This window comes from Psittacula echo (assembly GCF_963264785.1).
Source record: "Psittacula echo genome assembly, chromosome: 1".
Classification (NCBI taxonomy): Eukaryota; Metazoa; Chordata; class Aves; order Psittaciformes; family Psittacidae; genus Psittacula; species Psittacula echo.
Genome location: NC_137735.1, coordinates 61,669,945 through 61,683,487, shown reverse-complemented (window position 1 = coordinate 61,683,487; position 13,543 = coordinate 61,669,945).

Genomic DNA, 13,543 nt, shown 5'->3' with positions numbered 1-13,543 from the left:
TCACTGTATTCTTCACTTGGACCAGTTGTATATATCAAAACAATCCTACTGTTTCTTTTTACCTCATTTCCAGTGAGGCTTTTGTTTGAAAGGTAGTTCTAGCACTGATCTATATACAATCTTGAGCACAAGGCAAGACATTTTGTATCCTTTAATTTTAATTTTTTTTCTCAGCCTTCTTCTTACTGTGAAGAGCCACAACTTGAATGCAGAGGACATACTGTTTACCAGATTCTGGTACAAACACTTAGAACAACAGGGTCATCTTCTTGCAGAGGGGCTACTGTTTCAACATACACAGCTATCTAGCTCGCCCCACATCTGCTTTTGCTACTTCCTCTCTGAACACAAAGATCTCCTTTCTTCTGAAAAGTCTGACCAAGTTGACAGACTGGATAATGGAGGGGTCTGTGTCTTTTATATAACATCTCTCTCTGTCTGCTGGAAGACAGAAAAGGAAGAGGAACCAAGTGGCATTCCAGTACCACTTCCTGGCTTAAACATGCTCCTGTGCTGTGCCTCTGGTCTCAGAAAAGTGTGATGCAGAAGCAAATTTGCAATTTCGCAACTTTGCAACTTTGGAATATGATCATGATTTTGAAAAATCAAGTCTTCACACCAAACTCTTCTTCATCCATTCACGTTTAATCTGAAATCAGTAAGACGACTTGTGGAGTAAAGACAGCAGAAAGCAGGTAATTTTCTAGAAGTCCATAATTCTTTTCCATCACTGTTGATAAAGGCCCTGCATTTCCCGAGTCTATAACAATTTCCTTGAGGATGAACTGGAAAGAACCTATTCTCATTTTTGCTTAGGCCTTTTCAAACAATTCTGGCAACAATGAAGGCCCTCTTCTAATTGTACTTTGTAATTATCCACTGGGTAGAATGAAACCTTATTACAAACAAGAACAAGATGTGCAGATTATCCTTGTAAAAATGTGAATAAGATATGTGATATATCAATAGTTTTAGAAACAGGGATCTGTGTGTAATATGAGAGCTCACACATTTCAAACCTAAGTCTGATTTTAAAAATCACTGTGAAGGAAAAAAAATTGATGTTTCACAGAATTGTCTGCAATACATGACATAATCACAACCAAATGTGTGGAGGGTTAGGTGTTAACTGCTAAAGTTCGTATACGTGTCAAGCAAGAGGCACAGTGTCAGCTTAGCTGAGCACCTGGTCTAGAATACCAGGACACTTTAACTCTATGAACATAAACACCTGACAGTGGAAAGGAGGCCTAGCTATCTTCTCGGTTTGAGAAATCATCTCTATTGCCCCAGTCTGAAGCTCTGAAATCAGTGAGAAGTTTTCCATTGGCATCAGTGGGCTTTGGGTTAAGAAAGGCAATGCAGCTACAAGAGAACTGCATTGCTCATCTGGCTGACTCAAAGTGAATTAGCAAGTTCTGCTCACAGCTGTTTGCTTCTTTACAAGTTTCTTGCATTGTTGTCTTACTATGTGTCTATCATCTAGAAGCTTTACAGTTGTGGAAACTGCTTGCACCTGGAAAGCAGAGATCAGTCACAAAGGGAGCTATTGTGCAGTTCTAGACCTCCATGCTAATACCTATGTTGGAGATTACAGCTTCACACAGGTAGTAAGTCTAAAACTGAAGACCTGCAAATGACTTTCAATCAGTGCTAGTGATTATTTAACATTTTCCCTTCTTTCTATGCAAACCTTGTTACTTTAAGTTGTATTTCTGTTGTGTAAGCTAGGGATATCTCTCACAGCCTGGCTGGCAAAAAGTTTATGAGGTCAGAGAAACCTCTTTATTACTAAATTGGACAGTCTAGTTTCTATGTGTGAACATGTCAAGATCATTTTTATGAAATTCAGTACTGCTTAATGTTTTACAAAAACACAGAGCATCAGACTGTCTGCTCCGATGTCTATGGGAGGCCTGCCAAGGACAGGGCTGAGGAAACACAGCCTTAGACTAGCTCCATCTGTCCCATTTAGGCAATCTACAGGGTCAGGTCTTGAGGTGAAAGTAATAGCTACAAGATGTTCTTCTAGGCAGACAGCAAGAGAGGGCTACTGCTTGTGTTGATTAAAATAAACAAACCCAGAGGACAGGTTGTACTCATTGCACATTTGAGCTAGACTACTTATTCTAGATAGTCCCTTTCTATTTAAGACCAACATGGCAACACAGAGAAATAAAGAACAAACAGTGTAATTCCCTTGTGTACAAAGTAGGCTTTCACTGATGTTGATATTCTCTGAAAAATACCTCTTAAGAATCTCTACACGTCCATCCAGCTCACTGAGTGCCAAGTAGCCAGCACAAAGCCAGAAAGGTAAGATTGAGAAGGTCAGTCCTGCCTAACTTCTGCATGCCTGCCCATGCCAGTATGTTGCATCTTCCTTAGGCAGTTCAGGAGGGCCGTGATGCAATATTTAGCAGTCAGTCATTTCATGCAGAAAAGTTAAACTAGAGCAATGAAAAATTAGGGCATATCTAACTGTGAGGACTGGCCTGTGTACAAGAAAGACTGAGAAGATGAGACACACAGATCTGTCTGCCTTTGGAAAAATCTATGGCAAAAAGTGGGGCAAGCATGATTATATTTTCTTGGGTAGAGGCAGAGAGTAACACTCGTGGAAGTGCATGATGTCTCTGCAGTACTATTCACTGGCAACATCCTCTCTTTTGTGCAAGTGGCTTCTGCCTTCACACACAGACATCTGAGGGGGTTCATGTGGAATACCAAAATTATGTTCTTTAGTCTCCTTTCAGGATCTTATACATGGACTTACAGAACATAAAATGAGGGCAAGAGGTACAAGACATCTGTGTCCTTTGCTTGTGTATAATATGCCTTTCATCTTGTTCTACGGCCATCACATACATATGATCATGCAATCCCAGAGGATGTCAGAAACCCCATGGATTTATTTAGCTTACTGCAGAAGAGCCCAGAGAACTGTTCTCATTTTGCAACAACTACAGAAAAATAATAGGGGAATATATTTAAGGACTGTGTGACAAATTCTACTAAAATCAAATATGAGACACTCAAGAAAAGGAATTGACAAAACCAGAGATAATCTCTCTTCAAACATGAAAATGCTGAACTCATGAACAGTCTTGATAGCTGTGCTCTCCACAAACATATCACTCAGTAAGTCAATATTTGAGTTAATGTGAGCAGCTATAGCTCAGGTTTAGTACTATGCTGTCTTCTCCAAAATCTTAAGTTTTGTTCTCAGAAAAGGCTGTACAACACTCTAATGATTGCAGAATTTCACTGACTGTCTCAAATCATTTTAGGAATATGAAGACACTTCTGCTTATTTTCTCATCTGTGGTAACTGCCAGAACACCAAGGATACGTATATAAAGTGTCACAGCTTCAGCCCAGCATGATGAAAATTGCTACAGGGGAAGAGGCAGGAAGCATTATCAGCAGTGTATACCATCAACAAATAATACTTAAATGGGAGCACATTTTTACTTCGCTAATTTCTACCACAAATGTAATAAAAATGAACACTTTATCAAACTGTCTCTGGAATACTTTAAAATGGATATCTAATATCTCCAGTCAAGTCTCTACGTCTGATTTAATACAACAGCAAATCTACAAATTATTGAACCCAGAAAACCTGCAAACTAACACAACTGCTTCCACAACACCACCAAACAACCTTGTATCCTCAAAAGCCATTATGTATAGCCAAACCCTTCAATATTGTTGGAACTGTGCTGTGGAAATCCCTCCTGACATCCATCTCACACTAAGTTAAAATTGACCATAAACCTGTAAAGAACACTACATCTGAGAAACAGACTGAATCTTTGACGGATTACCATGAATGCTAGGTATTTCAAGGCAAAAAGAAATAAGCTAACATTGCATTGCACAGGCCTTACCTTGCCTATAACAGAATCTTCAAAGTCATTAAACAATCACAACTTGTGTTAAAAGATGATAACTTGAAAAAATGCCTTCTGAGCTTTTCCTGCTGACTTTGAAATATCCCTAACCTCACCATATTCCTAACCAGAAGAAATATTCTCACAGAGCAAGAATGGCTAAACCAGAACACATCAAAGCAAAAAACACAAAAAATGGCAAAGCAGCTCCACCACTTCTAAAATCAATACCTTATCCCTGTGGAAAAATCAAAATCTCTGGAGCCAGACATGCTTATCCTAAAGCATTCTTTCAGTGACTAAATGCCCTTCTGGAAACTATGTGAGCAAAGCTAGCTAACCACTACCTAGCAATGATTTCCCCTAAATGATCTATAAAAGAACTTTGTCTCTAACCTCCCAGTCCTCAGCCTTAAGGGAGGTGCACAAAATTGTTTCATTCTCCAGCTGGAAACTAAAATCCATGAATACTTAATGCTAAAAATAAAACAATGAACAAAGACATGGGTTTTGTGCCTCATTATGTTTTTTCCTGCTACTGTCTTACACATGGTGACTACCACCTCTTGCCTTTTTAAGATTTTTCCCAGCTCAGCAGGCGCAACTATCCTGTTATCTCCAGCAGTCTAATATATTATACAGTTATATAATACCAGATTTGATGTGCTTTTTAGCTTAGTTTATGCTCCTTCTTGTCAGGCCCTGATGGAGGAATTCAGAATCTCAAAATTAGTTCAACTCCATTTGCGTCATCTGGTCTAGCATCAGCAGCCAGCATTTCTGAAGACATTTTCTGATTATGCCTCTTCTATAACATCCCATACAAATATCTGTTTAGCCTGCTAGTTGCCTGTATGCTCCCTTAGAGAAAGGCATGGGTAAACAACGATTCTCTAGGCTACTGTCAGAGGTTGGATATTGAGCTAAAAAGGTATTTGCTCTGACTCAGTGTAGTCACTCTCATTCTCTCCTTCAAACTTCTTATGCCAACACGTGGATGAGAGAAGAGAATGAGTTTCAGAACCTTTGGCCTCCCTTGCCCTGCTGTGAGCTCCTTCTTCAGTCTTTTTCAAAAGAAGGTGGGAGAGCATGGTTTATTAGCTCTGTCCTGGTTTCAGCTGGAATAGAGTTAATTTTCTTCCTAGTAGCTGGTACAGCGCTGTGTTTTGGTTTCTGTCTGAGAATAATGCTGCTAACACACTGAATTTTCAGTTGCTGCTCAGTAGTGCTTACTCTGATCAAGGACTTTTTAGTCTCTCATGCTCTGCCAGTGAGGCAGGGGGCACAAGAAGCCAGGAGGAAGGGGAGACAGAACACCTGACCCAAACTAAGCAAAGGGGTATTCCATACCACAGGGCATCATAATCAGTATATAAACTGGGGGGAATCACCTAGAAGGGACCAATCACTGCTCAGGTGGGGCTGGGTATCGATTGGTGCGTGGTGAGCAATTGTGCATCACTTGTATTTGTTGGAGTTTTTTTCTTTCCCCTTTTAGTTTCATATCTCTCCCCTTGTTATTTCCTTTATAATTATTATTAGTAGTAGTATTATATTTTACTTAATTTTAATTATTAAACTGTTCTTATCTCAACCCATGGGTTTTATTTCTTTTTCTGATTCTCCTCCCCATCCACTGGGGTTTAGGGGAAAGGAATGAGTGAGCAGCTACATGTTAATTGGTTGCCAGCTGGGGTTAAACCACATGACATAGCTCACAGCCACAGCATTCTTGCATGGAGGACAAGAATAGCATCTTAGTTCTAGAAGGCAAAAATAATGAAAGCAGAACACAAATAGCTTGATCTTGTTCATTAATATGCTGAAAGCATAAGTTATTATTATTTTCTTGCTATTATTATTTAGTTGCTGTCATCTTTAATAAAATTTTCTTCAAATTGTACCCTGTGAGCAATCTATGTGTCAATTTTTTTTAGCTGCTCTTAATGGAAGAATATCTCTTTTTTTTTTAAACTCAGAATCAAAATGGAGGTACTGAAACAGATTTTGTGAAATGTGATTTAGTTTAATTGGTGTGTTTTACAACATTCCTTTAATACCACTTAGTAACCAAACCACTGAATGGTTTCCATATTTTGAAATGCGAGATCATACATGTGTCAAGTCTCTATCACTTTAATGAAATATGAAAAACGTGTGAATGAGATGCTAAATTATCTACTGAAATGTACTTTGCTCAGCTTTTGTCTCTCAACATTTGCTTCAGATTAAAGAGAGCTAACCAAGACTTTGGAAGAAAGACTTTCTCTTCTGGGAGCTTTGAAAAGTGATAGGATTTTCAGTGTGGCATCTGGAAAAGTACCTGCTAGACCTGAGCACGCACTTCTCATTTGAACCTACTCAGGAGAGGCAACGAAAGGCAGGAAGTGTCCTGCAGTGAACAAGAGTGAAAGGTGATGGTGGCTGTTAAACCAGTTTATTAGTCACACTGTCTCTGAATCTGCTTCTTGCCTGTGCCAGCTAAACATTATGCCATGAACTTTTAGCTGGTTTAGATAGACAGATTTTCAGTTACTCTAATGAAACCTTTGTAAATTCTGAATATTTCACCTCCCAAACATAATCCAATATAAAGCTTCCCTTGACCTTGTATTCTAAAGGAGACAATTTTGTACTTATTTTTGTAATGTTCAGCTGTAGGCCACTCTTCTGCTTCTTCAGAAATGACAAGCCTTACGGCCTAGGTTTCAAATTGTGCAACACATACTATCCTGTGAATTTCAACATCATGGTGGGAGTTTCTACTTGGTGAGGAATTACCTGTATTTGCTGTACTGGCTCTGCTTTCCAGTCCACCTAGCAATTCCCACTGAGTGGAGTTAGTAGCCAAAGCAGTTCTGTAAGGGGGTGCATCCAGATTGGGTCTAAGGGTTATGGGAGAAAGTTTGTTTTCAATTATTTTCTCCTTTCTCTCAGATAATAACCTGAGTATCACAATTCACAGCTTCTATTTGACTTATAAGTTTGATGTGTCTATTTGCTTCTCTTGAAAATAAGCTTGGGTGCCCACAAGCTGGTCTGTTTTCCCAACTGTGTTAATTAGCACTGTGAAGAACGGTGCCTGTTTGTCAAACCTTGTCTTGCTTACATTCTTAAATCTTCATAGCCACAATGACACTACCACACTAACTGTCCAGAGCTTTTTTTCCACACCATATATATTTTTAATGTCATAGATATAGAATGATAGAAACATATAATCATAAAATCATAGAATCATAGAATGGTTTGGTTTGGAAGGACCTTAAAGATCATCTGTTTCCAACCGCTCTGCCATGGGCAGGGATACCTTCCACTGGACCAGTTTGCTCAAAACCCCATCCAACTTGGTCTTGAAACTGCCAGGGATGGGGCAGCCACAACCTCTCTGGGCAACCTGTTCCAGGGCCTCATGACTCTCACAGTGAAGAACAACTTCCTAATATCTAATCTAAATTTACCCTTTGTCAGCTTAAAGCCATTCCCCCTTGTCCTGTCAGTACATGCTCTTGTCAAAAGTCCCTCACCAGATTTCTTGTAGGTTCCCACCTTAGATACTGGGAGACTGTTAGGAGGCCTCCCCTGAGCCTTCTCTTGTCCAGGCTGAACAAGCCCAACTCTCTCAGCCTATCTTAAAAGGAGACATGCTCCAGCTCATCTTCGTGGCCTCCTTTGCACTTGCTCCAACAGGTTTATGTCCCTCTTGTGTTGCGGGCCTCAGAGATGAACACAGTACTGCAAGTGGAATACCATGATTGAAGAGTAGAGGGAGTGAATCACCTCTCTCAGCCTGCTGGCCAAGCTTCTTCTGATGCACCCCAGCGTATGGTTGGTTTCTGAGCTGCGAGTGCATGCTGCTGGGTCATGTTGAGGATTTTGTTGACCAGCACCCCCAAGTCCTTCTCCTCAGGGCTGCTCTCCATCCAGTGCCCACTCAGCCTGTATTTGTGGTTTTGTGCTTGGGATTGCCCCTACCCAGGTGCAGGACCTTGCACCTGGCCTTGCTGAACTTCATGAGGTTTGCACAGGCTCACCTCTCAAGCCTGCCAAGGTCCCTCTGAATGGCCTCTCTTCTCTCCAGCTATCTAATGTCTATATAATACTAGATAAGTTGCTCCAAATATGTGCACTGAGGACAAACTATAGTTTCTATTTCGTGATTGCTTGCTTCAGGCCTGGAAAAATAGGTGGTAATCAGAACATGGGTTTTCAAAATTGTTTTGGCAACTGACACACATAAGCACCGTGATTTATTTTCCAACCATTTATATATTTAGAAAGAGGAAGGGAATATTTATCTTGTTAGGTTCATAATTAGGATTCTGAGAGTACAGACCTACTCTGACTCTAAATTACTAATACCAGTTTTGTTTACTCATGTTGCAGGAATATTAACAGATTAGTTTCACAAATCTACTTAATCATTTAAGCCCTGTTCTATTTGGTTTATGTAGTAAATTATTATCTCTAAAAAGATCTTTCATTAACCTTAAATAAGTGTTAAATAAATGTTTGGTCTTACAAGCAAACTAATTTCATCCAAGGGTAAAGGAGTACAGACATTCTATTTTGCTTTGTAAATTATGTTTTTGCTGGGCCTTATCAAACTAGGGTGACCTCTCAATGTTTAAACTAGAGATCAGGAAAGAATTAAGCCAGAATTAACATAAAGGTCTGTTTTAATCCAACTTCCGCCTCAAGAATTACCAATCTGTTTGGTATGCTGTCAAAAACTACAACAAAATACATATGTAAAAGGTGCGGGAATGCAACTCAGGTTTCATGACCTCAGCAAGGGAAAAGCAGGATCTAAGCATTTAAGATATACATCCATAGGTGTGAGAAACAAGGATGGACTCTTCTACCTGGAGAGCTCACAGCCAGGAGTCAGGGCAAGATAAATATCAAATAAAAAGATAAATATGTAAATAAATAATCTTGGGATCAGGACAGAAGTGGCATAAGGACTGATCATTTGTGTCTGAGAGACACATCTAAACAAACAGCCTTATACTTGTAGTCTGAATCAGTTTCCTTTCCTGAATCACTCATTTAAGGACAGTCAGAGCTTTGATCTCCTCATGGCAAAGCACAACCATCAAAATACTCAGGTCCAGCTCCGGACATTCTGCTCTCAGATCTTCAGTCTACTGAAGTGTGAAAGTATTTTTTTTAAAAAAAGCTGCTTTAACACCATTTTCCCTCAAAAAAAATCTGATGTTTTCTCTGAGACACTTGCTTGGATGAAGGTGTGATTGTGTTCCCCCTCCATTACTCTACCAATTGCTTGACTGGGTTCTCTTTATAGACACCTACACTGGTGGTTTCAGTAGCTGGCTGATTCTGACCACGCGTATTCCCAGATATCATAGATGGCTCTTCCTGTGTACATGATTTGAAACTGCCTTTGTATCTCTGCATGGAAATCCGGTCTGTTCACAACTTTCCTCCTTTTCCCAATCACATTACCTTCAGCATTTTGATTTGTAACACAGATAAGGAACAGGGGAAATCTACAGTTCCCATTACATACCTTGTTCTGGAAGTATCCAACAGGAAAGTGCAGAATCCAGACTGTGTGGATGCAGTAATCCTGGTCATACTACTGGCCTAGCTACTTTTCTAGCTGCAAGCTAGACTTCTGAGGAAGTCATGGGAGATATGTATGAATTTACAAGAAGTATTTCTTCTTTTCAGTACCTTGAGAGAACCCTAGAAAGCACCCGTAGTCTTCAGAACAAAATTCTTCTCTCCAAGCTGGCTTCACAGCATCAAAAAATAAAAAATAAAAAAAATAAATCTCTAGACAGCTGGAAGTCTACGGGAGAAAGGCACAAATATTTCGTAGATCTCTCTGCTGCTGCTTTCATCTCGCAATTTTCTTTTCTAGCGGCATCAGCATGTTTCCAGATGTAGGAAACAGTGATAGACATCTTGTAGGTAGGACAGCACAATAGTGCTGCTCTGGTGGCCAGCTGAGAATTGTGGTGTTCTGTTCACACCATGACAATCCTTTTGTCACAGCTTTATCTCCACTCCAAAACACTGAGACCATCTGCCTGCACATGACCCTGACAGCTATTATGTGGCACTTGCAGCTGTGTCCCAGATACCAATTACTGTACTGCTGAGTGGTGACAAGAAATTCATTCTTCCCATCAATCATGCAAATCCTTCCTTCCCTACTCTCCTTTCATTCATTTAAGTGAATGATAATTATTTGGACACATGGTCAGACATCTGAGCTCTGCCTGGAACAGGGAAGATCTGCTTACTGCTTTTAAAAACACATGAGCTTCTTGACCAGATGAGATGATTGAAAACTTTTAATAAAATGATGATGTTTAAAGTGACCATGACAAAATGTAATTTCCAGAAAGTGTATTAATTGCAGGAGATAAAATACATACCTTCCTCTGTACTGTCATTGCCAGGACTTTGTGTGTGATACCATGTATTTAACCTCCCTAATCTTTGCAGTTGTAGTAGATAATTGTTGTAGGTCCATTCCAAATGAAATATTCTATTCTGTCCAGGTAGATAAAAAACAAACAAATCCAGATTAATAGAGCTCAAATCACTATTAACAATTAAAACCAGTAGCGTTACAAAGGTTTAGAGGCATAAGCCTGTAAATATGAGTCACATGATGAGGACCCTCAGCCAGCTCTGGTTGAACCTGAAATTGCATGGTAATTGCCACTTGTAACTTACACAGGCTAGAAGGAGAAGAAAATCTCCTGGTCCACATTTTACATCAAGGAATAGGGATGTAGTGCTTTAAACAGATTTGTCATGATTATATCAATTTGTGGTCAACAACAGAATTCAGTCTAGCCCAGATCAGTTACGCTGCTAAAGTCAAATCCACTGCCTTCCTGGTAGCACTGCTGAGCACTCAAAAGTGCTCTGGATACATCTAAAAACCCCCTGAGAAAAAGGCATGAGAACTTCCACATCAGCAGGATATGTTTCATCAGCTTAACGGGCCTTTGGACCAGTAATCTCAGGGACACCCTGTGCCCTTATGCAGTCTCAAACTACAAAGGAATAAGCTCTAGCTGCCTCAGGGAGTGGGGTTTGTTGTATCAACAATGCATATATGCTGAAACTATATCACTTATTGCAGTTGTTTTGGTAAACTCCAAAATCTGTAGTGTCCAGGACACAATAAACCATGGTCTGCCTGAGGACTGAAACCACTGAAGCAACATGAAGAAGTTTGCTGTCAACTTGCCATGGTTAGATGGAGTGTTTCATGAAGAGCTGCATGGTAGAGCTGTACTTAGCTTCTTTTAAAGGAGTGTTTGTCATTCCTGGCACACTACAAAGCCAGGCCATTGCTGTCCACAGCAGAAAAATACTCTATAAATCCAGAAATTAGTGTCTTCCCAAAAGTGGCAGACTTTTGAAAACCCATCTGCCTAGAATGCTATCTTCAGCCTTTGCGTCTTGCCCCTCTACAGCCAACACTTTCCTTTCCTGTGAGGTGACCATGATCCCTGGTTAGTGACAGTCTTCATGGCTATTGCCCCTGCACTTCTGCCTTACCATGATGGGGAAACAGATCCCCGCTTGCAGCCCCCACTTGCAGCCTTTCCAAGGAAGCTGAAAGGCCGAGGCTCATCAAAATAAATGCCAAGAGGCAGAAAAAAATGTTATTTACATGGTGGGAAACAATTGCTTCTGGTTGCTAATATCTAACTTGGCTACTACAGGAAAGAAAGTTGACTTTTTATCTCTGAGAACAATATATCACCTTAGATACAGAGCACACAAATAGCATTGTGTATACTGCTGCTACTTCAATTCTAAATACCATTGAGATCCTTACTTATGTGAATTACTCGGCTGAGATAAACTTCACTAATGTAATAGCTTCTGGGGACAGTTCACACTTTCTTTTAGTCTCCTAAACTGCTGTTACTTTCCCATGCTGGACTGCATTGTGAAGACAATCACTTGATCTGCTGCAGTTAAGGATGTCTCACCGTTTCCGTTGTGAGTCTGTTTAAAAAGATGCTGCAGGCTCCAATCTAGCATCAAAGTCAGAGAGGAAAGCAAAGGCTTTACCATGTTTTAAAAAGACTGTCTTTTACCATACCTAAAGGCAAGAGTCCAAACAAAATACATTTTCTCTTTGGAGCACTTTGCTGCATTTCTATTACAAAAAACCGCTGTTAATGTCTCTGCAGCTTTGTCGAACTTTGTGAAAAAGAAGAGCCAGCTCCTTTGCTTAAACAAAAGAGATGTTAAAATAAAAATAGTCACTTTGGGATTTAAATGTTTCTGTTTATCCCTGAGAAACATTTTTCTCTGGATATTAATAGCTAACGGAAAAAAACACAGCATGTGAGGATGCTGAACTTTAATATCTATACTCCCTTTCTCTTGCAACTAAGCACGTTTCCCATTCAGGAGGCAAAATCAAGAGTTGTATCCAAAGGCAAAGTGGGCTGGAAGGGGTCTCACTTTCTCTGTCAGCAACTTCCATTCTCCTGTTGCTGGTGTTCATACTTCCACCAGGTCTACTAAGTGTGGCTGCTTGTGGGCTGCTTGTGGGACTGTACTAATAAAGTGAGTCAGATTAAAACCACAAAAAAGCTTTAGATATGTTCTGAGCATAGAGTAACATGAACATCCAAACAGCCAGTGGCCCAAAGGATAGACCATTTGTTTTTTGGCCAAGATTCTTTTCTTTAGTTTTCAACAGAAATACCGTCTCCACCATAAGGAAATTCTCTTATGTAGGTTTTAATGAAACTTACTGAGAAAGGTTTCAACCCCTGAAAATCACTATTTTCCAGTGAAAGAGTCCTCACTTTGCAATGGACAGTGGTGTTGGGTTACAGTATCAACTATAAGTGAGCAGGTGTCATAGTTTAACCCCACCTGACAACTACGTACCACACAGCCGCCTGCTCACTGCCCCTCTGTCCCTTGTTGGGATGGGGAGAAGAATTGGAAAAAAAGATAAAACCTCTGGGTTGAGTAAAGTATAGTTAAATAATTGAAATTAATAATAATAATAATAATGACAACAAAAGTAATGGAAAGGGAGACAGCAAAAAGAGAAAGAGAAATAAACCCCAATAAAAACAAGCGATGCACAATACAATTGCTTATCACCTGCTGACTGATGCTTAGCCAGTCCCTGAGCAGCAACTGGCACCTGCTGGCTGACTACTTTATATACTGAGACTGATGATCTATGATACAGAATATCCCTTTGGCTAATTTGGGTCAGGTGTCCTGTTTGTGCTCCCTCCTGTCTTCTTGTGTCTCTCCTCTGACAGAGCATGAGAGACTGGAAAGTCGTTGATTGGGGTAAGTACTACTGAGCAACAACTAAAACGTCAGTGTGTTATTAGTGTTATTCTCACACTAAAGCCAAAACACAGCACTGCACCAGCTACTGGGAAGAAAATTAACTCTGTTCCAGCTGAAACCAGGACAGCAGGAATGGATTTTTTATTGCATTTCATAGCAGGTCAGTGACATTGGTGTAACAACTGAGTGCTTAAGTCAGAAGTTCTGAGATTGAACATCTCTGGCTTTGTGCTGACTCCACAGATACCTCACACTTCACCTCAAAGTCTCACAGAGTTCTGAATTTTATCCTCCTTCTTATCTCAAAGTGCATACAG